This window comes from Littorina saxatilis, linkage group LG11 (genome assembly GCF_037325665.1).
Source record: "Littorina saxatilis isolate snail1 linkage group LG11, US_GU_Lsax_2.0, whole genome shotgun sequence".
Classification (NCBI taxonomy): domain Eukaryota; kingdom Metazoa; phylum Mollusca; class Gastropoda; order Littorinimorpha; family Littorinidae; genus Littorina; species Littorina saxatilis.
The window spans coordinates 10,965,637-10,993,633 of NC_090255.1; the positions used below are offsets into that span (position 1 = coordinate 10,965,637).

The window sequence follows — 27,997 nt, forward strand, 5'->3', positions numbered from 1 at the left end:
TCTTCTTTTCCTGTACTTTTTTTTTGGGGGGGGGGGGGGGGGGGGTACTTGTATCATCACGCCTTGTTTGTATCGTCTTGTTTTGTCATTTATTTTCCGTTTTGTTAACTTCAGTTTAATCTCTCCTTGGTTTGTTTTGTAGCGTCTGGTCGGTGGAACATTGTCATTGGGAAGCGTGTGATAACTTCCCTATCAGAACGTCTGTTTGTCTGTCTGTCTTTTTGTAGTCTCTGTTGCTGTCTCTCTGTCGCTCTGTCTGTCTGTCTGTCTGTCTGTCTCTCTCTGTCTGTCTGTCTCTCTCTCTGTCTGTCTCTCTCTCTCTGTCTATCTCTCTCTCTCTCTCTCTGTCTCTGTCGCTCTCTCTGTCTGTCTCTCTCTGCCTCTCTCTCTCTCTCTCTCTCTCTCTCTCGCTCTCTCTCTCTCTGTCGCTCTCTCTGTCTATATCTCTCTCTCTGTCTATCTCTGTCTATCTCTCTCTCTGTCTGTCTCTGTCGCTCTCTCTCTCTCTCTCTCTCTCTCTCTCTCTCTCTCTCTCTCTCTCTCTCTCTCTCTCTCTCTCTCTCTCTCTCTCTCTCTCTCTCTCTCTCTCTGCAAGGGACTGGCCATTGTATGTTAGTCATATATTCAAACATATTTCGAGAGTGTGTGGCAGAGAGAGAGAGAAAGTGCGTTTGTGTTGGAGAGGGAGGGGTGTATTCGAAGTAGAGTATTATGTATGATCATACAGATGAACATACAGCCAGAAGTGTATTAGAAGTAGAGTATTATGTATGATCATACAGATGAACATACAACCAGAAGTGTATTAGAAGTAGAGTATTATGTATGATCATACAGATGAACATACAACCAGAAGTGTATTAGAAGTAGAGTATTATGTATGATCATACAGATGAACATACAACCAGAAGTGTATTAGAAGTAGAGTATTATGTATGATCATACAGAGGAACATACAACCAAAAGTGTATTAGAAGTAGAGTATTATGTATGATCATACAGATGAACATACAACCAGAAGTGTATTAGAAGTAGAGTATTATGTATGATCATACAGATGAACATACAACCAGAAGTGTATTAGAAGTAGAGTATTATGTATGATCATACAGATGAACATACAACCAGAAGCCGAAAAACGGAGAGAGAGAGAGAGAGAGAGAGAGAGAGAGAGAGAGAGAGAGAGAGAGAGAGAGAGAGAGAGAGAGAGAGAGAAAATAAAAACGTGCTATCACATAGACTGGGATCATTAATTCATGTCAGTTTCGTAAGCCTCTGCGAATACGTATCGCATAATGAGTTGCCACGATGCTATTTCCTGCCTTAGAAATGAACTCAGTTTGGCCTTCTTTTCCTGTCGAGTATGAACAGTTTGAATCCATTTTCGACGCTGGTCAGGTCGTGACAAGTTCAAGCCATTTTGCGAGATTTGCTCAAACCGTCGAGATTTTGAACAAAGGCGCTTTGAGGAGATTGTGTTTGCTCGGTTAGGCGTGTAGCTTTAAGCTGGTGTATGATACAGAAAAGGTTGGGATTATGTCATCGTCAGTGTTGCCATGTCTCGCTTGATTTTGTTTCGCCATTTTTGATTTATGGCGTCCTAGGCAAGAAATCCTCCATATATTGGCTCTAAGGTTGGCTGGGGGAGGATAAAAACCATGGGATTGTGAAGAAAATTAAGAATTTATTTATTTAAAATCAGGACAATGAGAACAAAAGCTACCAAAATAAAATTATAATTAACAAATAAAAATTAAAAAGATAAAAAGAAGAAGAAGAGGAAGACTTTGCGCGAGCTGTCAAAGCCGAGGTTCGAAGTTATCGTGACGTTCAAAGCATAACAAAGAGCGTGTCTTGCGGATATCTCGCGAGAGCTGCTCAAATCATTGGAACACACCACGTTCCGTAGGAGGGTGGCAGTGACGAACGGGAACGCTTGACGCAAACGTCGTGCCCAGATCTATACAGTAAGGCAATACATTGTACTACGTTGCAAGCCCCTGGAGCAAATTTTTGATTAGTGCTTTTGTGAACAAGAAACAATTGACAAGTGGCTCTATCCCATCTCCCCCCTTTCCCCGTCGCGATATAACCTTCGTGGTTGAAAACGACGTTAAACATTGGAACATGTAATTATTGACCAAAAAAAGTTACATTTACATTACGTCGACCCAGTGGTCTTTGACATAGACAGACAAGACATACACTAATGATACAAATAATGACCTTATCTCAAAATCATCGACAAAACTCGTTTGCAAGATGCCGGCGAGCCAATCATTGTTTTGTCCATAATTTATTATTAAACGTTCCCGTTTGTTTGTTTGTTCGTTCATGGGCTGAAACTCCCACGGCTTTTACGTGTATGACCGTTTTTACCCCGCCATTTAGGCAACCATACGCCGCTTTCGGAGGAAGCATGCTGGGTATTTTCGTGTTTCTATAACCCACCGAACTCGGACATGGATTACAGGATCGTTTTCGTGCGCACTTGGTCTTGTGCTTGCGTGTACACACGGGGGTGTTCGGACACCGAGGAGAGTCTGCACACAAAGTTGACTCTGAGAAATAAATCTCTCGCCGAACGTGGGGACGAACTCACGCTGACAGCGTTCCAGTAACCTTTTTTTTTACTCACATGCGAAGCAAAAGTGAGTCTATGTACTCACCCGAGTCGTCCGTCCGTCCGTCCGTCCGTCCGGCCGGCCGGCCGGAAAACTTTAACGTTGGATATTTCTTGGACACTATTCAGTCTATCAGTACCAAATTTGGCAAGATGGTGTATGATGACAAGGCCCCCAAAAACATACATAGCATCTTGACCTTGCTTCAAGGTCAAGGACGCAGGGGCCATAAATGTTGTCTAAAAAACAGCTATTTTTCACATTTTTCCCATTTTCTCTGAAGTTTTTGAGATTGAATACCTCACCTATATATGATATATAGGGCAAAGTAAGCCCCATCTTTTGATACCAGTTTGGTTTACCTTGCTTCAAGGTCAAGGTCACAGGAGCTCTTCAAAGTTGGATTGTATACATCTTTTGAAGTGACCTTGACCCTGAACTATGGAAGATAACTGTTTCAAACTTAAAAATTATGTGGAGCACATGTTATGCTTTCATCATGAGACACATTTGGTCACATATGATCAAGGTCAAGGTCACTTTGACCCTTATGAAATGTGACCAAAATAAGGTAGTGAACCACTAAAAGTGACCATATCTCATGGTAGAAAGAGCCAATAAGCACCATTGTACTTCCTATGTCTTGAATTAACAGCTTTGTGTTGCATGACCTTGGATGACCTTGACCTTGGGTCAAGGTCACATGTATTTTGGTAGGAAAAATGTGTAAAGCAGTTCTTAGTGTATAATGTCATTGCTAGGTTTAGTTAGTTGACCTTGACCCTGAAGGTCAAGGTCATGTAAAGGTCAAGGTCAAGCATGTGAGTCGTATGGGCTTTGCCCTTCTTGTTTATTTTTTTAACCAGTCTTGTTTTTTTATTCGAGAAGGAGCGTGCCTTTGACAAGCAGGAAAACCATGAATATCGCCAGCCGTTAGTACCCGGTATATCCCTTCAAAGATACAGCGCGCGGCGATGCTTGGCCTTGCAGCCATGTCTAGCAACATCAGCCAGTGGCGTGCACCGAGCCGAGCTAAGTAGCTGATGTCATCTCATCACGTTAGGTGAGCGTGTGGCCAAGTATGGTCAAAAGTTTAAGCCCAACTTGACCCACCACTGACCTGGCGCGAGACAAACACTGAGCGGTACAGTGGAACTTTCATGTGAAGACCTCCAAAACTCGGACACAATCATGTCTTGCAAGGCTAGGAGGGAGTCTTAAAATGGGGGTAAATTAGCAGGTGCTATTAACAGAATGTCTGAAAAAGTAGGGTCTTAAAAGGTATGAAGTCTTAAAATGGAACGGGGGGGGGGGGGGGGGGGGGGGGGTCTTAAAAGGGGTGTCCGTATTTTTATAACCCACCGAACTCGGACATGGATTACAGGATCTTTTCCTAGCATGCTCCCCCCGAAAGCGTCGTATGGCTGGCTGAATGGCAGGGTAAAGACGGTCTAACGCGTTAAACCCCACTCGTACAGAAACATGAGTGAACGTGGGAGTTTCAGACTGGAAGACAAGGGGAAGTTCTCGGGGGGGGTTTCTGGCCAGAGGGAGAGAGAGACACACACAGACAGAGAGAGAGAGAGAGAGAGAGAGTGAGAGTGTGTTTCAGCCCATGACTGAACGAAGAAAACACAAGTCGCGTAAGGCGAAAGTACTACATTTAGTCAAGCTGTGGAACTCACAGAATGAAACTGAACGTAGTCCGCCGCTAGTGCAAAAGGCAGTGAAAGTGACGAGCCTGTTTGGCGCGGCAGCGGTTGCGCTGTGCTTCATAGCACGCTTTACTGTACCTCTCTTTGTTTTAACTTTCTGAGCGTGTTTTTAATCCAAACATATCATATCTAAATGTTTTTGGAATCAGGAACCGACAAGGAATAAGATGAAATAGTTTTTGAAACAATTTTGGAAATTTAATTTTGATCATAATTTTTTTAATTTTCAGAGCTTGTTTTTAATCCAAATTAACATATTTATATGTTTTTGGAATGAGAAAATGATGAAGAATAAGATGAACGTAAATTTGGATCGTTTTATAATTTTTTTTTTTTTTTTTACAATTTTCAGATTTTTAATGACCAAAGTCATTAATTAATTTTTAAGCCACCAAACTGAAATGCAATACCGAAGTCCGGCCTTCGTCGAAGATTGCTTGGCCAAAATTTCGATCAATTTGATTGAAAAATGAGGGTGTGACAGTGCCGCCTCAACTTTTACAAAAAGCCGGATATGACGTCATCAGACATTTATCGCAAAAAAGAAAAAAACGTCCGGGGATATCATTCCCAGGAACTCTCGTGTCAAATTTCAGAAAGATCGGTCCAGTAGTTTAGTCTGAATCGCTCTACACACACACACACACACACATACACCACGACCCTCGTCTCGATTCCCCCTCTATGTTAAAACATTTAGTCAAAACTTGACTAAATGTAAAAAGACAAGAGGGGTTCCAGTGTATGTCGAGCTGACCAGTGTACATTATCTCTGACCGCTGTCCGTGTGGTGTGGACAGCGTGTTATACATGTATGGACCTTGTGTATTCCTGGCTCACCTGACCTTAGCTTCAACCCGAGGGGAGAGGCCGGGTGGCGGGTGGCGGATGGAGAGTAAATAAAGGAGAGATTATATAATTGTGTACGGTATAGGTACACCGGTTTGTCGAAGTCTTGAATAGAGAGGGGGGGGTGGGGGTGGGGGCATAAGACAGGGAGACAAGGTCAAGTTCTCGAGTGTTTTCTAGAGAGATTGAGACCGAGAGAGAGGGGGGATAGACAGACGAGATGTTTTGATCTTGAACGGTACAGTATTGATACCCGGTAAATCAAGGTGAAAGAGAGCGAAATACACACGGAGAGAGAGAGACAGAAAGAGAGAGAGAAATACACACGGAGAGAGACAGAGAAGGAGAGAGAGAGAGAAAGAGAAACAGACACACATACAGCGACAGAGAAACACACACACACACCACACACACACACACACACAGAAATAGAGACAGAGATGGTTAATTGACCTTATTGTGACAGTATCAATGTAACTTATAAGGCAAATCTTGTGCCAGACGAATGACGTCATTGTCGTCTGCTTACTCCCTAACTTGCGTCTGCTCTTCTTGTTTCGCGTGACCAGCTAACAAACGCCGTCTGATTCCTAAGGCTAATGTGTCTACAGGCCTGCATTTTCTTTCACAGCGCTTGGACCAAATAAGGTCAAGATTTCTTTTGCTTGTAAGTCATTTCAAGTCTCACAAGCCGGGTACAAAATCGGGCAAAGAATTAAATTTGTTCTGGAAAGATGTTTTACTCAGAGGTTATAACATAGTATGATTAATTGGAAAAGCAGAAAATGACCGAAGCCACCAATGACAAGAATTGTTTTCTGAAGCTTGCAGGTAGAATAGGCTAATCCGAACAGAGAATGACCGAAGCCACCAATGACAAGAATTGTTTTCTGAAGCTTGCAGGTAGAATAGGCCAATCCGAACAGAGAATCGTATGAAAACAAGCTTTCTGCATTGTGAGACATGTTGGTCAATTGAGTTTCGTTGTTCACTTGTGTGCTGAATGCTGCTGCACATGCTTTTGCTTTGCTTTGTATGTATTATGTATGTTTGTCATTGTAAAGCGCTTTGAGAATGTAAAGCGCTCTATAAATCTCCCATTATTATTATTATTATTAGAACTGATACGTGACACAGTAACTTGATTCGCATTGTGAGATTTTCTCAAACTTTGTTTAGCTTTTGACATAAGAGTTTTCACTTACACAAAACAGGGGCAAGCAGACATGTCTAGGTTTTGTTAAACCATTGTCGTATCTCATTTGATGGCTGCTGAAAATAATCAATAACTAGCCCTCAAGCATTCAACAATATATCACAAGAAAAATGTTCATTCAAAATGAACAGCGTCGATGCAATGTCCACCAAAGATTTATTTTGGGAAGTGTTAAAAGGTTAGGGTCAAAAGTCAATGAATTGCATGTTGTGCTGGATATATAAATTGTTTATTTCAGTCAATGCTTGCTATGAATTGATCAAACAGCCACAAGAAAAAACAAGTCGCGTAAGGCGAAATTACTACATTTAGTCAAGCTGTGGAACTCACAGAATGAAACTGAACGTAGTCCGCCACTAGTGCAAAAGGCAGTGAAAGTGACGAGCCTGTTTGGCGCGGTAACGGTTGCGCTGTGCTTCATAGCACGCTTTACTGTACCTCTCTTCGTTTTAACTTTCTGAGCGTGTTTTTAATCCAAACATATCATATCTATATGTTTTTGGAATCAGGAACCGACAAGGAATAAGATGAAATAGTTTTTAAAACGATTTCGGAAATTTAATTTTGATCATAATTTTTATATTTTTAATTTTCAGAGCTTGTTTTTAATCCAAATATAACATATTTATATGTTTTTGGAATCAGAAAAGGATGAAGAATAAGATGAACGTAAATTTGGATCGTTTTATAATTTATTTATTTTTTTACAATTTTCAGATTTTTAATGACCAAAGTCATTAATTAATTTTTAAGCCACCAAACTGAAATGCAATACGGAAGTCCGGCCTTCGTCGAAGATTGCTTGGCCAAAATTTCAATCAATTTGATTGAAAAATGAGGGTGTGACAGTGCAGCCTCAACTTGTACAAAAAAGCCGGATATGACGTCATAAAAGACGTTTATAAAAAACAAACAAAAAACCGTCCTGGAATATCATTCCCAGGAAGTCTCATGTCAAATTTCAGAAAGATCGGTCCAGTAGTTTAGTCTGAATCGTTCTACACACACACACACACAGACAGACAGACACACACACACACACACACACACACACACACACACACACAGACAGACACACACACACACACACACACGCACATACACCAAGACCTTCGTCTCGATTCCCCCCTCTATGTTAAGACATTTAGTAAAAACTTTTTAATTAAAAAATAGAGCTTGTTTGAAACAGGTAGAAAGGAAGAGTTGATATTGCAATATCTGTACGTGGGAATGTGGTGAAAAAGAGTGCTTAAAGTAGTAAGTCGGCCTCAGATCCATTTCAAATATTTATTGCAGAAAAACAAAATACAAATTAAAAACAAAACCACAGAACCATTACCAGGTGTCATAGGAATGTTTGAAAACAATAGTTTTAATTTTACACTGTAAATACAGGAATCAGAATTAAACACCTCAAATTGGCACATGCATAATGAATCACCTGGAATTGCAACAGGGAGATACTGAAGTAATTGGAAACAAACACTTGAAATTGACAGAGAAACAATTGAAAATATATTACTGACATGAGCGTATAATATTTTAATGGAAGTGCATTTTTAGCACGAAGCATCCGCCGGAGGATGCACTAACAATTACATAGTGCCACAAAATGTGTACGGACATTTCACAACCGTGCATTATTAGCACAGAACACATACATGGGGGCGCACAAAACATTATTGTACCATGATGATGATCGGGATTGTTGAAGATCTTTTCTTGTGCAAGGCGCCCCTGTATGACCGCAACTGATCCAACCGGCCGCATCTGAACAAACGACGTCGAAACGACGCGAAACACGTCCTCTCGGTTGGTCTCGGATTGACTCGGCTTCTCTCGGTCTTTTTTTTGGTGTGTCTTTTTTTCTTTTCCTTATGGTCGGAGTGGTATATTTATGTACATCTTAGATTAAAAAAAACACCCGAAAGCTGTGTTTAATCGTTTCGCGTAAATTGTACATTTTTTTTCAGCTTTGAAATTGTTTTGGCTTGGAGAGTCAGCGCGCTTTGGCTTGGAGACTAATTCTCCACAGGCACGTTCTTCCCAACCACAGATACCAGCGTCGTCCGCGACGAACAAACACCTTCCATACCATACCCACGGCTCTGAGCTATATATATGGCGGTTGTAAGTTACAGAAAAAAGAGAGGGGGGGAGGGGATAAACGTGCGCCTACGGCTGATTAGACTTTTATTACTGCATTGTGGCTGGCCTTTTGACCCCACGTGGCCCGGCAGGCTTGGCGCACAGAGACAAACAAGAAGTACAGGTCACAGAGCTAGATTGGCCTCTGTGCCTAGTGGGTCCTACAGTGGAACCTCCCTTATGAGACCCCCGCTTGAAAATTAAGACTTTGTCCCTTCAAGACCTTGTTTTCTCCGATTTACTGCTCATAACCAAAACCTCTGTAAGGTCACCCCTATTTTAAAGGCATATTAACTCGATGAATATACACGCTAATTGCTTTACCAACAGCTGGAGACATGCTAAATTAAGTTCCCTGCAAAATATTGTGGTCTAGGACCCCTTCAATGTTGAGATATGTTAATTTTCATTTTGATCTGGATCGTCCTATTTATAGATTTGCCAACAGAGGTAGCGTTGACGCAAGGGAAATAACTCCGCGTCTTTGTTGACATCCTCACTTTTTCAGAGGCTAGAACAAGCTGTAATGCATGTATATGGTCCGCGCATTGCGACATATCGTCATTATATGGCCTTATGATGCATTTGACATCGATTATGGGCAAACTACACATCGTAAACACGGGAGCGCGTCCATATGCCTTTAAGACTCCCGTCGTTTTAAGACCTGGTTTTCCCAGAGTTGTTTTTTTTTAGGCCTTGAAAAGGGGGTCCTACTGTAGTTTGGGGAGTGTCACGATGGGGCCACAGAGCTACATTAGCACTGTCTGTTCCACAGGCGTGTGAAGCAGTGTGGGCATGTCAATAATTGATACAGGTTGTTGTGTCCAGTCTGAACTATTGGGAACAGCTAGTTTGGTTATGTCAGTTTATAATCAAGAAAGAAAGTTGGGTTGTGTTGGTTCTAAAACAAGGAAGAAAGTTGGGTTGTGTGGAGTAAGAATAAGAATACTTTATTATCTCATAGAGAAATTCAGGCGTGGTACATAACAATAATACAAACAGGACATTGTTTTTACATAAGACATATAGCACTATATAACAGGGCAGGTTATAAACACACCTCCCACATACCTTTCTGGCCATTCCTTGCATTGTGCTTACGCATTCAGTCATGAACACATCCATGTCTCACTTACACATCGCACACATGGACATTCTTATACGCTCAACTTACCCATTCACACATGGACATTCGACCACGCTCCACTTCTGAATCGTGGAAGAAAAATGATTGCGACCAGTTAGGAGAAGGCAGTTATAAGAAAAGAATGTTTGGGTAGAGACTGAATTATGAAAGACAAGTACGTTGGGATGAATCAGAATTCTCTCTCTCTCTCTCTTACACATACTCTCTCCCTCTCCCCATCTCTCTCTCTCTCTCTCTCTCTCTCTCTATATATATATATATATATATATATATATGGCTGCACACTCCCATCTTTCGCCCCATCCCTCCGTCCCGTACAATATTGTCCAAGCGGCCGCTTCATCGTTATGTGCAGCTCGCCGCTGTACAGAGGGAGGGGGGGGGGAGCTTAGGGGTGGTGGTGTACAGTGGTCACTCTGAGGGCAGCGCTGGTCATTCAAGGTTAACCTCGAGGGTTCAGGTGTTGTGAGTGGTACAGTGGTAGCGACTCGATTTTTACGGAACCGAGTTTAGCCAGGGATTGTAGGGAAGAGTTTATGTGGCGCTGTGGGTGAAGCGTATGTTTCTCGGTTGAAAAAGGAGACCTAATTCTTCAGTCTGTACACACGTTCCCCTGATACCCCTTTCCCTGTTAGGTGTCTAGTTTTTGAACCCTAATTATGAGATTTTGAAAGTCTTATGTTCACCTCACTCACACATACACACACACTCAAAACAAAAACCATCTTGCTCAAGTCACCACTCTCAAAAAAGTGGAAATTCACGGAGGTAATAGAGGCAGCGAAGTACCAGGGCCGGACCCAGGGGGGGGTTCCAGGGGTTCCGGAACCCCACCCCTGGAAAAAGCATGTACCTTGCTTTGAGTGTTTTTTTGTTTTTGTTTTTTTTAAATAAATTTTGTGTGTGTCTCTAACAAATTTTATTCAATGTGAAATCCGATGAGAAAAAGGTACCCCCTATTGTTATTACCCCCCCACCAACTCACACTGACAGGCCTTAACCCTCAAAACAAGGCCCAGAATGCACCAGATTGCACAGATTTTAACCGTTTTTCAAAAAATTTCCGGGGGAGCATGCCCCCGGACCCCTCTAGTCCGCGCGCCTGCATAGCAGGCGCGCGCTTGTGGCTTTGCCACTTCGCTGATTTGTCCCCCCCCAAAAAGGAGGAACTCCCCCTTACAACTCATTTGGTCCGGCCCAGTACTTCCACGCAACCTGTGCTCTAATGATAAAGTCTGTAAGTGGTGTATGTTGGAGCCTAATGTGGCGATGGCGGTTAACTCAATCTGAGTTTCATAATTAATATACAAGGGATGCTTTTGGCGGAAAACAGGGTTCATTTTGGTGGAAAGCATGGTAGAACAGTTTCACTTGGGTTTGGACATTTGCAGAATTTTCTTTGGAAAAACGAAGCCAAAAAAGGTAGAGCATTCAATCCGGAAAACGCTTTAGGAACCCAGATGGGGAGTTTTGAACAAGGTTATTCCACACAAAATTCCTGGGGGAAATTACTCCGCTGATTCGAGTGGAATGCGTGTGTGTGAATCACGATTTAAGGTACTAAAGCTTTACTTGGTCTTGCAAACCTTGAAAACACACACTGACTATCTCACACATACGTACGTGAAAATCGTAGCTTGAGTTGCTGACATCGTGGGAGTTTTTTCGCAGGCGAAGTACACAAAACCGAACCGCGCGCCGAAGATAAAATGGCGGCTGTTGTTTATGCCCGTGTCTGTTCTGTCGTCTGCCACTGCATGTATTGAAATGATGACGTAGGAAGCGTATCGTCTGCTCCGATGTTGCTGTATCGTACTAGATACCGGCGTGTGTTATAACTCCCTAACGTCTTCATTATGGGGGCGAGGACGCCCCCATTCTATACGGATAGTTTCGAGGTTGACCATGGGCAGCGCCATTTTGTTGTGAAATACGTCATCAGTTTGTGTACACAGGAAGTTGTGACATCCGTCACCCTATGGGAGGGGTGACGTCAAAATTGTTCATCTGTAGAAAGTTGTGAAATCCGTCACCCTATGGGAGGGGTGACGTCAAAATTGGTCATCACAGAGTTTGTGTAACACAGGAAGTTGTGAAATACGTCACCCTATGGGAGGGGTGACGTCAAAATTGTTCAACAAAAACATGATATGTCGCTTTGTGCAGGGTCAACTGCAACAAACTCAAACCGAGCCATTCATACCTAGCTGTATTTGAGTGACTTATATACCCGACATTTTTATTTCTTATCTTTAGCACAGGTGTAGGAAAAATCATGAACCAAAATGTTATTTATTTTCTAATTTAACATTTTTTTTACAAATATGACCATGGTCTTTTAAACATACAGTGACATTAAACATTGTTATGTTAAAAAAAAGAAAAAAGAAAAAAAGCTTTTGTGCACAAATCAGAAAATACATTGTACATTTTACCTACAGGCCAAACCGTGAGTGTCTGTGGCAAAGCCCGACCCAGGAAATTGCACTGATCTAAATTGTCAAGAACAGGCGCTTGCATTTGGATGTGTCCAATGATAGTAGGTTTGGTTGTGATCAATCAGAATAATGTAGGAATAAAAATGTATGACAGTTTAGTATGATGACATGTAATTCACATATGCTGAAATATGATATTATACATCATGTAATATTATTATGGCTGTTGCCATGACCATGAAACCCAACAAAGGTTTAATGTAATGTAATTCAAAATACCAAAACCGAGCACCTATTAATCTCGTCTTTGCGCGTGAAGATTGAGGCCGTCTGCCAGTAGCGGTTAGGTCATACAGTGGAACCCCTCTCTAGCGACCTTTAAAATGTTGACAAAAATCGGTCCTTGTGGAGGGGGGTCCTTATAGAGGGAGGGGGGCGGAGTCAGGGGGCCACAAAGAAAGTCAGATTTAAAAAAAAAAGAAAACAGAGAAGTTTGAGTTGCTGACGACCGTTCCCTCTGAAAGCAAACTGCTTCGATTTCATGTTTGTCCTTGGTGTCCACCAGTTCTGGTGCATGTACTACCCTGGCCAAGTTTCCTCTCAAGACATCAAAGAGACCGCCCCAGTATACTCTACAGCCTCTGGGCGAACCACCTCTCATAGCTAAAACTGGGTCAATGACCCCTGGGAAGAAGGTCAGTGTCTATAAAATTTTACTCCTAGGCCTGCGGCCAGGGGGGGGGGGGGAGTATACCGGTACCATTTGAGAATCAGACCAAATGAGAATTGAACCATTTGAGAACATCCTTTTTTTTCAATCACTACATCGAAGGCCTGCGGCCCGGGGTTCACATGGGTTGGTTTGTTTGTTTGTTTCAAACCCACACCCATATACACACATTTCCCATTTAAACCATTTGTCGGCCCCCTGTCGATATTTATCGACTAAGTTCCTTGTTTGCTGGATGCGTTGAGAGAAGCATCAGTGATGTCAAGTGTATGTGTGTGTGAAATGTGCGGACAGCGGTAGTGTGGAGTTATTCGTGTCTGTTCGTTCAGGCGGATCTTGTGCTGAGACTTTGAAACTTTCGGAATGTCTTGATGGTGTGTGTGATTTCTGGTGGACTTAGTACCAACACTTTGAAGCCAGGAGCACTTCTTGATGCATGGTTTGTGCTCGGAATCAAAAGTTCTGTTCTGGTGTAGGGAAGAGAATCAGTGTCATCAGTCACTGAGTGATATGTGATCACTAAGTAGACCCTATCAATATTCCAAGCTCTCGTAATCTCTCGCAAACTTCAAAGCATGTGGTACAGCGATCTCGCGCTAGCTGCAAAAGCAAAGGTTAGAAGTTCTCGCGACGTTCAAAGCATAACAAAGAGCGTGTCTCGCGAGGGGTCCGCCTAAACTACGCGCCAGCACGCGCTAGCACGCGCCAGCACGCGCTACCTTGAACCATAGCACTTATATACTTTATTTTTATATTTCTAGTTAGTTCATCGTCCATTCTCACATAATACAAAATTTCAAACTTCAATGATAAAAAATACGGAAGTTATGACGAGTTTAAGGAGAGCTAATGCACTACTCTCAAATCCGACGATTGTCGGACATGGAGCCACGGCCTTAGGATAGCTCTCCTATAACGCGTCTTAGCTATCGTAAATTTTATCACTGAAGTTTGAAATTTTGTATAATGTAAGAATTGACGATGGAATGACTAGAAACATACAGATAAATTATATAACAGCTATGAATCTCAGTAGCGTCCACTTAAAATTGGTAGTGCGCAGTTTTAGTCACTGCCGGATTTTGTCGGATTTGAGAGTAGCGCATTAGCTCGCCTAAAACCCGTCATAACTACTGAAATGTTCAACACTCAAGCTTGAAATTTTGTATTATGTAAGAATGGACAATGAACTATATAGACTATAAAAATAAATTATGTAAGTGTTATGGATCACTGGGTAGCGTCTACTTCAAAGTGGTAGCACGCTGTTTAGTCAATCATAGAGAAATCGTCGAATTTGAGAGTAGTGCATTAGCTCTCCTTAAACTCGTCATAACTTCCGTATTTTTCATCATTGAAGTTTGAAATTTTGTATTATGTGAGAATGGACGATGAACTAACTAGAAATATAAAAATAAAGTATATAAGTGCTATGGTTTAAGGTGGCGCGTGCTGGCGCGTAGTTTAGTCGGACCGCTCGCGAGAGCTGCTCAGATACCGAAAAGGTCTATTGGACGAGTTGTTGGCGATGGTAGACATTTAATGCGGAAATAATTTGCAAAAAATCTGTTGAAAAATCTAAATATTTTGTCTAGTAAGTGTAGCTTAGTATAAATTGGCTGCTGGGTTCCGTTACGTTACCTCTTGTATATAAAATGACCAACGAAAGTAAAAAGATGAAAATCAGGAGAGCATGCCATAGATTACTGTTGTTCGCGCTATACAAGCTGTCATTATTATTATTATGAGCCAATCAACTGTGGTACGCACGCACGCACGCACATACGCACGCACGCACGCACAGACAGACAAAGTTACGATCGCATAGGCTACACTTACGTGAGCCAACCAGTACTCTGAGTTGGACTCTTACTGGTTCCCATGACCAGCCTACCGTTTTTTTCTGGACTGTTTGCATCATAAAAGTTTGCCTACCGGCAGGTTTCACAGTATTGCTTTGGTCACTGGGTCGAAAGTTTGTATGCTTATCATTTCTGTTTTAGATTGCATTGTGTAACATGCTTGGTATATTTTTACTTGTGGTGGAATAAAGACATAGAAAAGACAATGTCAGCGCATTTTGTGTTGTTTGTGCTTTGTTACGATCTAAAATAACATTGCTATCGTTCAATTTGCGACAGACGTGATTTCCCGATTTTTACCATCACGTAATCATGACACGAAAAGTATCAACCCACACAGGTTTTAAAATCAAGACCTGATAATTGTTTGAAAGGAATGCAATTCGAGTCATAATCATACAAACATTTGTAAAAAAACCAATTTTTTATGACTTTATCGTGACGTCGAAAATCACCTCTCCTGCTCGAAAGCGTCGGTCGGGAAAAATACCCCACGACGGGAAACCAATTTACCTCCTAGGTTTTGCATACGCACTATTTTCTTCTACAAACATATGTTTTTGTGTGTAAATAAACATACAGAACAGAATTACGGCAATGGAAATGTCAAATTCTTGTTTTGGAACTGAAAACGAACGTTGCTATCGTTATCCGGGCGGCGTCGGGTGAAAAAAAAAACGATAGCAGTTTTTTTTTTATTTGAGTTTATCGTCTCGTTTTCACAGTTATGACCTTGACACGTATTCCTACGCACGCGCCATGTTGAACTCGTTCGACTGATGATGCATTTTTCTGCAAAGTTTGCGTTGTTCTCTTTAAAAACTGAATGAAAGTGTGTCTGTCGCCAACGATAGCGTTTGCCAACGATCGCGATGCACTTATTTCAGGAAGTTTAACGCTTGTTTTGTGCTGAAAAGGTTGTTAATTTGCATTCGCTTTGATAGATAGCATGAAGGATTGTACTGGGTTTGAACTTACGCTCGTGATGGTTCCACTCTCTTCTCAAATTCGATCGTAGGGTAAGAAAAATGCTCGAGGTGGCGAAATTGTGCTATCGTTGGAATTTTGCCACGACAGTCAAGTTTGGTTCAGCGCTTTATCGTTTAAAGGTTGTTAATTTACATTCGCTTTGATAGATAGCATGAAGGATTGTACTGGGTTTGAACTTACGCTCGTGATGGTTCCACTCTCTTCTCAAATTCGATCGTAGGGTAAGAAAAATGCTTGAGGTGGCGAAATTGTGCTATCGTTGGAATTTTGCCACGACAGTCAAGTTTGGTTCAGCGCTTTATCGTTTAAAGGTTGTTAATTTACATTCGCTTTGATAGATAGCATGAAGGATTGTACTGGGTTTGAACTTACACTCGTGATGGTTCCACTCTCTTCTCAAATTCGATCGTAGGGTAAGAAAAATGCTTGAGGTGGCGAAATTGTGCTATCGTTGGAATTTTGCCACGACAGTCAAGTTTGGTTCAGCGCTATATCGTTTTAAGCCTTTTTATAATGTAAATGATGTTGTGACAAAAGGTCGTGCTCCAGACCCCATGTGTGTTTGTAAGCAATTAAACAACATTATCAAAAAACATGTATGTGTCTGTGTTTGTTTGTTGGATTGAAAATAGGATGAAGAGATACCTACGATAAAATTGTGTGTTTTAACAACAGCTTTGTGAATTAAATCTACGATGAAAGTGAAAAACTGCGGAAAAATTTCCCGCCGAAACCAATAAGTATGAACTCATACTTTTGTTATCAACCCAGAACACTCTTTTTAATGCTCAAAACCAAACTGCATTGTAAATCTGGAAATAAGAATAATAAATCAATATGTGTGTAAACAAACCTGCTTCTATATAAAAATATTTAATTAGAAACGGAGAAATTAACTTCAGGTTGTTGGTTGTGACGATGTTTGTCCGAAGTGACAACGATGTTTTGACATCGTGTGTATGTATCATCTATGCTCCGGTCCGAACTTTTGCAGTTTCCAGAACACAAAAAGAATTAATGTATTAGTTGAGATCGCTTGGCATTTGAAATTTACAAACATGACAGAGATATTCCGAATAATTTGCTAAGCATCGAATCATTTGTCCGGACGTCACAACCGAGCAATCACGAATTTTTCAACAACTGACACTCTCCGTTGACTTCCGATCGTACGTTTTTATAGCATCGCTCCCAACTGATTTCAAACCGAGGCTTGTTTTTCTTGGAAATGGCGTGTCGAAGAAGGGAAGGTAAAAGAGCTTCGTTTGTCCGTATTTTCTGAATTACAAGTTGACGTCACAACCGACATCTTCATCACAACCGACAAACAATCTGTTAGAAATAATTTTTCATTGAACTCATTTCGAATTTGCATGTTATTCAAACGAAACAGAGCGCATCAAAATACGACACACTGCTCTCTGTTTGTTGTTCGCGCTCATCGAATGAGTGCGATAGGTAAAAAGCTGAGAGAGGACAAATTATTTTGTATGTCCAAAGTCACAACCGAACATGACCGACATACGAAATGTAATTCACGGCTGTTTCGAGAAAGCAAACAATTTGAAAATGTTCGTTCGATGTTTTGTACAGCAGCTAATTATTGACGACAAGCAACTGAATGAATTTCTGCATGAATATTTCCAATCCACACATAGTTTACTGTCTTTGCTATGTTGGTTGTGATGATTTTTCCAGGAGACAAACTTGCTATGTTCACTGTCATAACCAACTTACCTTACATTTCTTTGGTATATTTTTTGGAATTTTTGTTGTTGTTGTAAGCTGTTTTCCCTTCTTTTAAAGTAGTAGTAAAGAAGTAGGTCAGTTGTCAATTGATTATCAGACTACACTAGTTGTAGTAGGCCTACCAGTAGGTCATGGCCTAAAAACTCAGTTTAACTTTTAAGTAAAAAAAAAATGTTGGGTGTCACTGTCAGTGCAGGCTCTGTGTGTGTGTGTGTATGTGTGTGTGTGTGCTTGCTTACAGAGTTACATAAGCTATAGTTATGGGCTTATAACTTATATTGAATTAACGTAGCCTAAACAATTTATGTTGTAGTCCAGATTACTGCAGAGTCCTGATCATCGCTGATGAAGGTGCATTTAAGATGCTTTCCCACTCTACAGCATTTTCCCATTTTCAGTTTATTTAACTTAAGCTACAAATTAATTATGACTTTTTCCAGGCCTGTCGTGAGTTGCACAGAGGAAAGAGCTTGCGAACGTTCGCTACGATAACATGCTAAGCCATAAACCATAGGCTCTTCCAGTCCTCTTTATGGGTTTTGTTTTGCATATTATTAGTATTATATATGGAGAGAGAGAGAGAGAATGCAAAATAAGACAGAAAAAGAGTTGTCTGTCTTTAAGTTTTAACTTTAAGTGTTATGTTTAATTTTGTTTGTCCATCGCTATGTCATCACAACCGACCATAAGATTAAGCACAGTCATCGTAACAAAGGCTCTTCCAGTCCCCTTTATGTTTTTTTGCAAATACTAGATCTGTAGTAGTAAAGGTAATAGCCCCCCAAAATTGTTTTTTGTATTCTCTTTTGTTGAAAATGAAATGACAAGCATCAAGTTTGTCCATCGCCTAATCATCACAACCGACTCAAAAAGTGCCATGATCATGGTAATTTGAAGTTTGTGAGCTCTTTTGTGTGTGTTTTTATGTAAAAGGAATTACATATCCTTGATTTTAACTGACAGAAGTGTTCTTTTGTCATTTATTTTGTAAACACATCAAACGGAAACGTGATGTTTATGTCGGTCGTGATGTTGGACATAACATCATGTATAAAAAAATAAATAATGTAAGTTGGTTTTGGAATTGTTTGCGTGTAATTCACTGGTGTTGTACTTTCTTTTGATTTATAAAAGGTATTTGGATTGCAGAAGTTTCATTTATGGAGGTAAATCAATCAAATGGTATGTCCAGCATCACGACCAACATCTGTCAGATTGTTAACAAAATATGCTTATTCTACAGAACCCGCTGACCAAACTATCTTTTCCTATTTTATTTTATGTAATGAAAATATGAAACATTCAGCATAAAAATGCACTTGTGTCAAAAAATATTTTTTGATTTTTGATTTTTCTACTCTTTTTGCCACGACCTTTTGTCACAACATCAAATAATAATCGGATTTCATTTATTAAGCTCAATAGCAATACAGTTAAACAACTTACAGTGTATGTAGACCATAATTGCTCTTGCCAATGGCTGTGTGTCTTCAGAAACATGTTTATAATTTGGTCAAATTTAGGGGGGGGGGGGGGGTCATATCAGTGCTTATATGTCAGCTGACAGGTGTCCGCTATCCCTGATAGGGATTTTTTTGCATTCATTAATGATTAAACTTGCAAATAAATGCATTTTTTTAACTGTATTAAATGTTTGTTGCTGTTGTGAAAATGTGAGGTGGTGTGATGAAAACCGTGAAACCTGCCTACCGTTTTGAAAAAAATACTAGCACCATCACTGCCTGACTGCTTGCTGTGATGTTGGTTGGTATTTTTTTATGAATTAATCTAATAAAATCCAGTAGTTTGTTTGTTTGTTTGCTTAACGCCCAGTCCACCACGAAGGGTGATATCAGGGCGGTGCTGCTTTGACATTTAACGTGCGCCACACACAAGACAGAAGTTGCAGCACAGGCTTCATGTCTCATCCAGTCACATTATTCTGACAACGGACCAACCAGTCCTAGCACTAACCCCATAATGCCAGACGCCAGGCGGAGCAGCCACTAGATTGCCAATTTTAAAGTCTTAGGTATGACCCGGCTAGGGTTCGAACCCACGACCTCCCGATCACGGGGCGGACGCCTTACCACTAGGCCACCGTGAAATCCACTAGGCCACCGTGAAATCCACTAGGCCACCGTACCACTAGGCCACCGTGAAATCCACAAGGCCACCGTACCACTAGGCCACCGTGAAATCCACTAGGTCACCGTACCACTAGGCCACCGTGAAATCCACTAGGTCACCGTACCACCAGGCCACCGTGAAATCCACTAGGCCACCGTACCACTAGGCCACCGTGAAATCCACTAGGCCACCGTACCACTAGGCCACCGTGAAATCCACTAGGTCACCGTACCACCAGGCCACCGTGAAATCCACTAGGCCACCGTACCACTAGGCCACCGTGAAATCCACTAGGTCACCGTACCACTAGGCCCCCGTGAAATCCACTAGGCCACCGTACCACTAGGCCACCGTACCACTAGGCCACCGTGAAATCCACTAGGCCACCGTACCACTAGGCCACCGTACCACTAGGCCACCGTACCACTAGGCCACCGTGAAATCCACTAGGCCACCGTACCACTAGGCCACCGTACCACTAGGCCACCGTGAAATCCACTAGGCCACCGTACCACTAGGCCACCGTACCACTAGGCCACCGTGAAATCCACTAGGCCACCGTACCACTAGGCCACCGTACCACTAGGCCACCGTGAAATCCACTAGGCCACCGTACCACTAGGCCACCGTGAAATCCACTAGACCACCGTACCACTAGGCCACCGTGAAATCCACTAGGCCACCGTACCACTAGGCCACCGTGAAACCCACTAGGCCACCGTACCACTAGGCCACCGTGAAATCCACTAGGCCACCGTACCACTAGGCCACCGTACCACTAGGCCACCGTGAAATCCACTAGGCCACCGTACCACTAGGCCACCGTACCACTAGGCCCCCGTGAAATCCACTAGGCCACCGTACCACTAGGCCACCATGAAATCCACTAGGCCACCGTACCACCAGGCCACCGTGAAATCCACAAGGCCACCGTACCACTAGGCCACCGTGAAATCCACTAGGCCACCGTACCACTAGGCCCCCGTGAAATCCACTAGGCCACCGTACCACTAGGCCCCCGTGAAATCCACTAGGTCACCGTACCACTAGGCCACCGTACCACTAGGCCACCGTACCACTAGGCCACCGTGAAACCCACTAGGTCACCGTACCACTAGGCCACCGTACCACTAGGCCACCGTACCACTAGGCCACCGTGAAATCCACTAGGTCACCGTACCACTAGGCCACCGTGAAATCCACTAGGTCACCGTACCACTAGGCCACCGTACCACTTGGCCACCGTGAAATCCACTAGGCCACCGTACCACTAGGCCCCCGTGAAATCCACTAGGCCACCGTACCACTAGGCCCCCGTGAAATCCACTAGGCCACCGTACCACTAGGCCACCGTACCACTAGGCCACCGTGAAATCCACTAGGCCACCGTACCACTAGGCCACCGTGAAATCCACTAGGCCACCGTACCACTAGGCCACCGTACCACTAGGCCACCGTACCACTAGGCCCCCGTGAAACCCACTAGGCCACCGTACCACTAGGCCACCGTGAAATCCACTAGGCCACCGTACCACTAGGCCCCCGTGAAATCCACTAGGCCACCGTACCACTAGGCCACCGTACCACTAGGCCACCGTGAAATCCACTAGGTCACCGTACCACTAGGCCACCGTGAAATCCACTAGGTCACCGTACCACTAGGCCACCGTACCACTAGGCCACCGTGAAATCCACTAGGTCACCGTACCACTAGGCCCCCGTGAAATCCACTAGGCCACCGTACCACTAGGCCACCGTACCACTAGGCCACCGTGAAATCCACTAGGTCACCGTACCACTAGGCCACCGTACCACTAGGCCACCGTACCACTAGGCCACCGTGAAATCCACTAGGCCACCGTACCACTAGGCCACCGTGAAATCCACTAGGCCACCGTACCACTAGGCCACCGTGAAATCCACTAGGCCACCGTACCACTAGGCCACCGTGAAATCCACTAGGCCACCGTACCACTAGGCCCCCGTGAAACCCACTAGGCCACCGTACCACTAGGCCACCGTGAAATCCACTAGGCCACCGTACCACTAGGCCACCGTGAAACCCACTAGGCCACCGTACCACTAGGCCACCGTGAAATCCACTAGGCCACCGTACCACTAGGCCACCGTGAAATCCACGCAGGTCGCTATGGCGGAGGGGTAGTGTTTGTGTCTGAGCTCTGCAATGCGTCGTTGTTTTTGGTGGGAGATGCTACGTTCTTGGACATGAAAAGTTGCAGGTGTTATTGTGATGCTATGCTTTATGTGCTTCACAAATTTCAGTGCTGAGAGTTTTGTACATTTTCTGTACTCTGCATATTCGAGTGCAAAAGTGTTGAATGTCTTCAAACAGTGAGTACTTTCTTTTAAAAATGTGTACCCTCGCGTGCTACTTCGCCTTTCTCTGACTTTATCTCGCTTTTCTCGCTTTGACTTTGACTTGAATCGACTAGCCTCGGACAAGCGACCTGTGTATTGTACTTTACTGTTATCACGTGCTTTCTGAGACACCGTGCTTGACACACTTGACACGCTCCGTGCTCTCTTGTCGTTTCGTGACCCAGTGCCCCGGTGTCCTACTGCCTACTGCCCCACTGCTCTAGTGACCGAACAACCCATTGGCTGGGAGAACGAACGTGTTCACAGCGGTCACAGCGTACCATCATACTGTTCTCCATCGCTCATGTCTGTTGTGGTAAAGCGTGTCGCTTCTTCTCCTTTGTCCGACGACGGAGAGGACGCCAAACGCCCCTGCGCGGACGGTAGCTACCTCGACGACGACCCCGACGCCACGATCATTACGCAGGCGGAGGGAAGTGCGGAAACCCATCCGCCCGCCATGTCCATCAGGGAGGAGTTCAGGGTGGCACTCCGCGACCCGGAGATCCAGCAGATGCTAGCTCACGCTATGTGCAGTGAGCTAAAGGAGGAGGTCGCACTTCTACGACAGACAATAGAGAAGCAAGAGCACGAGATAACCCAGCTCAAAGACCAGGTCGATCATCTCGAGCAGTATGGTCGACGTAACATCGTCCGGGTAGGTCCGATACCCGAAGCACCGGGTGAAAACACGGACGCCCTTGTAACCATTCTGGCCAAAAGCATCGGTGTGGAGCTGACGCCAGACGCCATCGACCGTAGTCATCGGGTCGGGAAGAGGTCTGAGGTTCCTGGCACTCGCCCCCGCTCCATCATTGTGAAGCTGTCGTCCTACCGCTGGAAAGAGGCTCTCATGAGGTCCAGGAGAGCCTTGAAGGATGTCGACACCGGAAAGCTTTTTCCAGATCTGCACTGGCCGCCCCTGCCCTCCAGCACCAGGCCAGGCCCCAAGAAGTCAGCCTCATCAGTGTTCATCAACGAGGACCTGACCAAGATTCGAGCCGAGATGGCAGCGAAGTGTCGCGAGTTCCTCAGAGAAGAGAAAGTGGATGGCACTTGGACCAGGGATGGGGCCATTTTCATCAAGAAAGGCGAAACAGTGCACAGACTGACCACCATGCGCGAAGTCCGACTGTATGCTCGCTAAGATCTCATGGCGCTCCACCAATTCATCGAGTCAGTCATCGAGACATGACAGCCACATGACAACCACTGTGACCGTGTGTGCGTGTGTGTGTGTGCGTGTGTGTGTGTGCGTGTGTGTGTGTGTGTGTGTGTGTGTGTGTGTGTGTGTGTGCGTGTGTCTGTGTGTCTGTGTGCGTGCGTGTGCGTGCGTGAGTGTACGCGCATGGCTGTTGTCGTGGTTGACATTATTGTATGTAAACTTTCTGTACCCACAAGTACATTTATCCTACGATTGACTCAGACTATTTTCCTTCCATTTACTTACTGTGTGGGTGAGTGCATAGGCATAGTTGTTGTTATGGTTGTATTCTTTTTTGTATCTTTTTGTATCCATGAGTACACCTATCTAACGCTTCTATGTGATACAATATATCTTATATATATATATGTACAAACACCACTGTAAATGCCCACCAAGATACCTAGTTCGTCTGATTTGATTGTATTCGCATTGCTGCTCAAATTCAACTCTACCCTTGACTTTCATGAACACCTTTGTTTGTGATCGTACTTCATTGTTGCTGTTCTCCTTTCTGTTGGTTCTTTGCGAGTTTTCCATATTGTTTATATTTACTTTCTTTTCTAGTTTTTCTTTTAAAGTTGCTTTTTCACCTAGACATATCGCTCTGTTCCAATTTATACACTGAACGTAATCCTAAAAATGTCATTCCTACTTAGAACTTCGATATTTCTGCTCTGTTCACCCAACTGTCCTCTTTTTCCTTTCCTGATGGAGACATTTTTTTCTCTGTCCAAGAGTGTGCTTCCTCCGAGAGACCAGTGTGAACGATCGCCACCGCTTCTGGCCCCGTCTCCTTTTGTGTTCCTTAGCGAAACTGTGACATAATGTTTGTATCACTAGCTTGTTACAGGGCCAGAATCGGGGGTTATCACTCAATAGCGGTCGGCCTGTCCAATAAAAAATTAAACTTTCTGAATATTTCAAATATTTACTCTTTTCTCGCATTGCTTTTTATGGGCAAAGAAGGCTATCCTCTTGCGTTGTTACTCCATTGTTTATCTAACCAAACATTCTTTAAATCGCATCTACTCGGTCGAAAGACAGCCCCATCCAAGAATGTGACACAACAAGCCGAATCTATTAAACCACGTAATCAACTTACCCACATTGCACCAGTTAGCGTATCCTTCTTCTATATAATACTTATTAACCTTGCCAGCTATCTGATCTGCCTTGCTGGCGACATTCACCCGAACCCTGGACCGTCACGAACTAAGAAACCTAGCGAGCTATCTGTTATACACATAAATGCTAGAAGTATCAGAAACAAATTAGATATAATAGAAACAGAGACTAGTACCCACGATATTATAACGATCTCAGAGACATGGCTTTCGGAGACCACGTCTAACGACGACATTCATCTTGAAGGTTATCACCCCCCAATTCGTAAAGACAGACCTAACGACCCCCACGGCGGGGTAGCAGTATACGTGAAAAACACTCTTGTGTGCAAACCAAGGCATGACCTTCTGATCCCCCAGCTTGAGGCCGTATGGGTTGAAACTAGATTAAACCAGGATACGTTGTTAATAGGTACATTTTATAGGCCGCCTAACTCTAATGTAGAATACTGGAAACTCATCGATCAGTCAATTAAAAATGTCGCCGCTTCAGAGCATATGTTTATTATTCTTGGTGATTTCAATTCAGATTTTACAAACAACCCGTCGCAGCATCTTCTTGATATTATCACTCTAAACAGTCTACAACAACTAGTTACACTTCCGACCCGCGTTACAGAAACAACATCGTCATGCATTGACCTTATTCTTACCTCGAGTGTAGACATCGTGCAAAGCATTAACGTTCTACCCCCTATTTGCAGCGACCATTCTGTGCCATGTGCGACAATTAAGAAACACATACATAAAACTCCTGCATCCAAAAGAACAATATTTAACTATTCCAAATTAAACAAAGAAAAATTCCTTACCGAACTGAGGAAAATCGACTGGATGAGCATTGCAACGCTACACACTGTCAACGAAGCAGCCAGGTCATTTTCCGAAAAGCTGTTAAGTGTCGCAAGACTATGCATGCCAGTAAAGACAATAACTGTTCGCGATCAAGACGCACCATGGATGACAGAGGAAATTATAAAACTACGCGACAAAAAAAGATCAGTTCACGATACAGCAGTGCGACTAAACACACCTGAGGCCTGGGAACACTTTCGTATGACTCGCAATAATTATACTGACACAATTCGAAATCGGAAATTAGAATATATAAAAGAATTAGACAAAAAAGTATCCAGTGGAGATAACTTTGGTACTAAAAATTGGTGGAAACTAGTTAAATCATTCTTATCAAAGAAAGGATCAAACCCCAATGAAATTCCTCCTTTGACGTCAAACGGAACAACCTACTATACTAACCTAGAAAAAGCAAACTTGTTCAACGACTTCTTTATCCAACAGTCCATTGTCGAAGACGATATGTCAGCCATTCCTGAAGTACCAAGGCTTCCTTGCAGAATAAACACTCTCACACTTTCAGTCGAAGAAGTTATAAATACGATTAACAAACTAGACAAAACAAAAGCAGTCGGTCCAGACGAAATCCACAATAGAATTTTAATTGAGAGCTGCGAAGTGATTTGTGACAGCCTAACTGCACTGTTTAATCGGTCTTTACGTGAAGGACTTTTTCCGTCAGTTTGGAAAATAGCCCACGTTTCACCAGTTCATAAAAAGGGAAACAAAGATACATGTAGTAATTATCGTCCAATCTCCCTCCTAAGCTGTGTTGGCAAAACACTAGAGAAATGCATACAAATTCATGTCTTTGACTACTTAACACAAAACAATATCATTACAGAGTCGCAGTCCGGTTTCATCCCTGGAGACTCAACTGTTTACCAGCTTCTTACAATATACAATGACATATGCAAATCACTCGATAATAGAATAACTACCCAAGCAATCTTCTTTGATATATCCAAAGCATTCGATAGAGTTTGGCACCGGGGCTTATTGCATAAACTCGAAGCCGTTGGAATTAATGGGCCATTATTAAACTGGTTTACAGACTACCTAACAGATCGCAAGCAAGCAGTTGTATTAAAAGGCAGTAAATCAACTTATCTTCCAGTAGTAGCGGGAGTTCCTCAAGGATCAGTGCTTGGACCTTTGCTTTTCCTAATTTATGTAAACGACATTGTACGTGACATAGAATCTACGATTAAGCTTTTTGCTGACGACACTAGCATGTACTTGTCTTTAGCCAATCACAACATCCGTGCCGAAATTTTAAACTCAGATCTTGAAAAAATTGTAAATTGGGCAGAAACATGGAAGGTAGCATTTAACCATGCAAAAACTGAATTGGTGAACTTTTGTACACAAAGAACCCCTGATATCGCAGATCTAAACTTTGGCAATACCATCCTTGAAAGTTCCCAAAATCACAAACACTTAGAAATAATAATACAAAACAACTGTAAATGGGATGAACATATAAAATCTCTTGTTGCAAAGTGCAGAACTCTCGTAGCTTGCTTGCGTACATACAAATATAGACTGAGCCGAAAATCATTGGAAATTATGTTTAAATCCTTCATTCTACCACACTTTGATTATTGCGACATAATATGGGACAATTGTAGCAAAACCCTAACAGATGAACTCGAAAAGTTAAACCTAGATGCAATACGAACAATCATCGGAGCTGTCCGCGGAACCAGTCATTTTAAGCTTTACGGAGAATCTGGACTCCAATCATTATCTGAAAGGCGTAACCGTCATAAACTAACAATGTTCCATAAAATTATTCACGACAAGACCCCCCCATACCTACAAGCAGCACTCCCACCTCTCGTAGCAGCCAACAACCCCTACCACAGACGCCGCCCCTTAGAACGAAGTATACCCCCACATCGAACAGAAACGTACAAAACATCCTTTTTTCCTTCGACAACAGTACTCTGGAACCAACTACCTGAACAAATACAGTTAACTGACTCCCTCGGGGAATTTAAACATTACTTAACAAAAGACGACACACAAATTCCCGTTTACTTCTACAGTGGCAGTCGACAAACACAAATAATCCACACAAAAATTAGACTTAATATTAGTGATCTAAAGAAAGACTTAGTTGAGCGACACCTTGCGGAAAACAGCGTATGCGACTGTGGTGATGGAACAGAAACTGCAACACACTTCTTACTAGAATGCCGTTTACACTTAGCTGCAAGAAACAACACAATCAACAAACTAACCAACAACCTCATACACACAGATATTCTACTTCATGGAAACCCCTCCTTGCAAACAAAAATTAACAAAAAAATCTTTTTAACAGTGCAGGAATTTATTGGACAGTCCGGCCGTTTCGAACAGATAAACATGTAAAGTGAAAGCAAAATCGACACGTCTACTCGTCTCTCTCTCTCTCTCTCTCTCTCTCTCTCTCTCTCTCTCTCTCTCTCTCTCTCTCTCTCTCTCTCTCTCTCTCTCTCTCCCTCCCTCTTTCTCTCTCTCTCTCTCACTCTCCCCCTCTCTCCCCCTCCCTCCCTCCCTCTCTCCCTCCCTATCTCTTACTCGCAAACACCATAAATATTATATTATGTATTCCCAAACGGATTTTTGTTTTGATGTACAATTTTCATTCAATTTTCTTTTCATGTTTGCAAGCTTTTCATTTAAACTGTACAATAGCCGCCATTTATATTATATGTAATTTTCTAGAAATAGTGAACACCACTATAAGCATTATGCTTGTTGTTGTTTACTCAATATGCGTTTTTTGTAAATAATGCACAAACGTTAAATAAAACAGTTTAAACCAAATTCACTAGGCCACC

The 27,997-nt window shown here is 42.8% G+C and overlaps 1 protein-coding gene across 1 annotated transcript in view; it reads left to right on the top strand.

Moving 5' to 3' along the window:
- Positions 1-27,997, top strand: part of LOC138979734 (uncharacterized) — a gene marked incomplete in the record, with an annotated part of 169,210 nt that overhangs the window by 107,954 nt on the left and 33,259 nt on the right.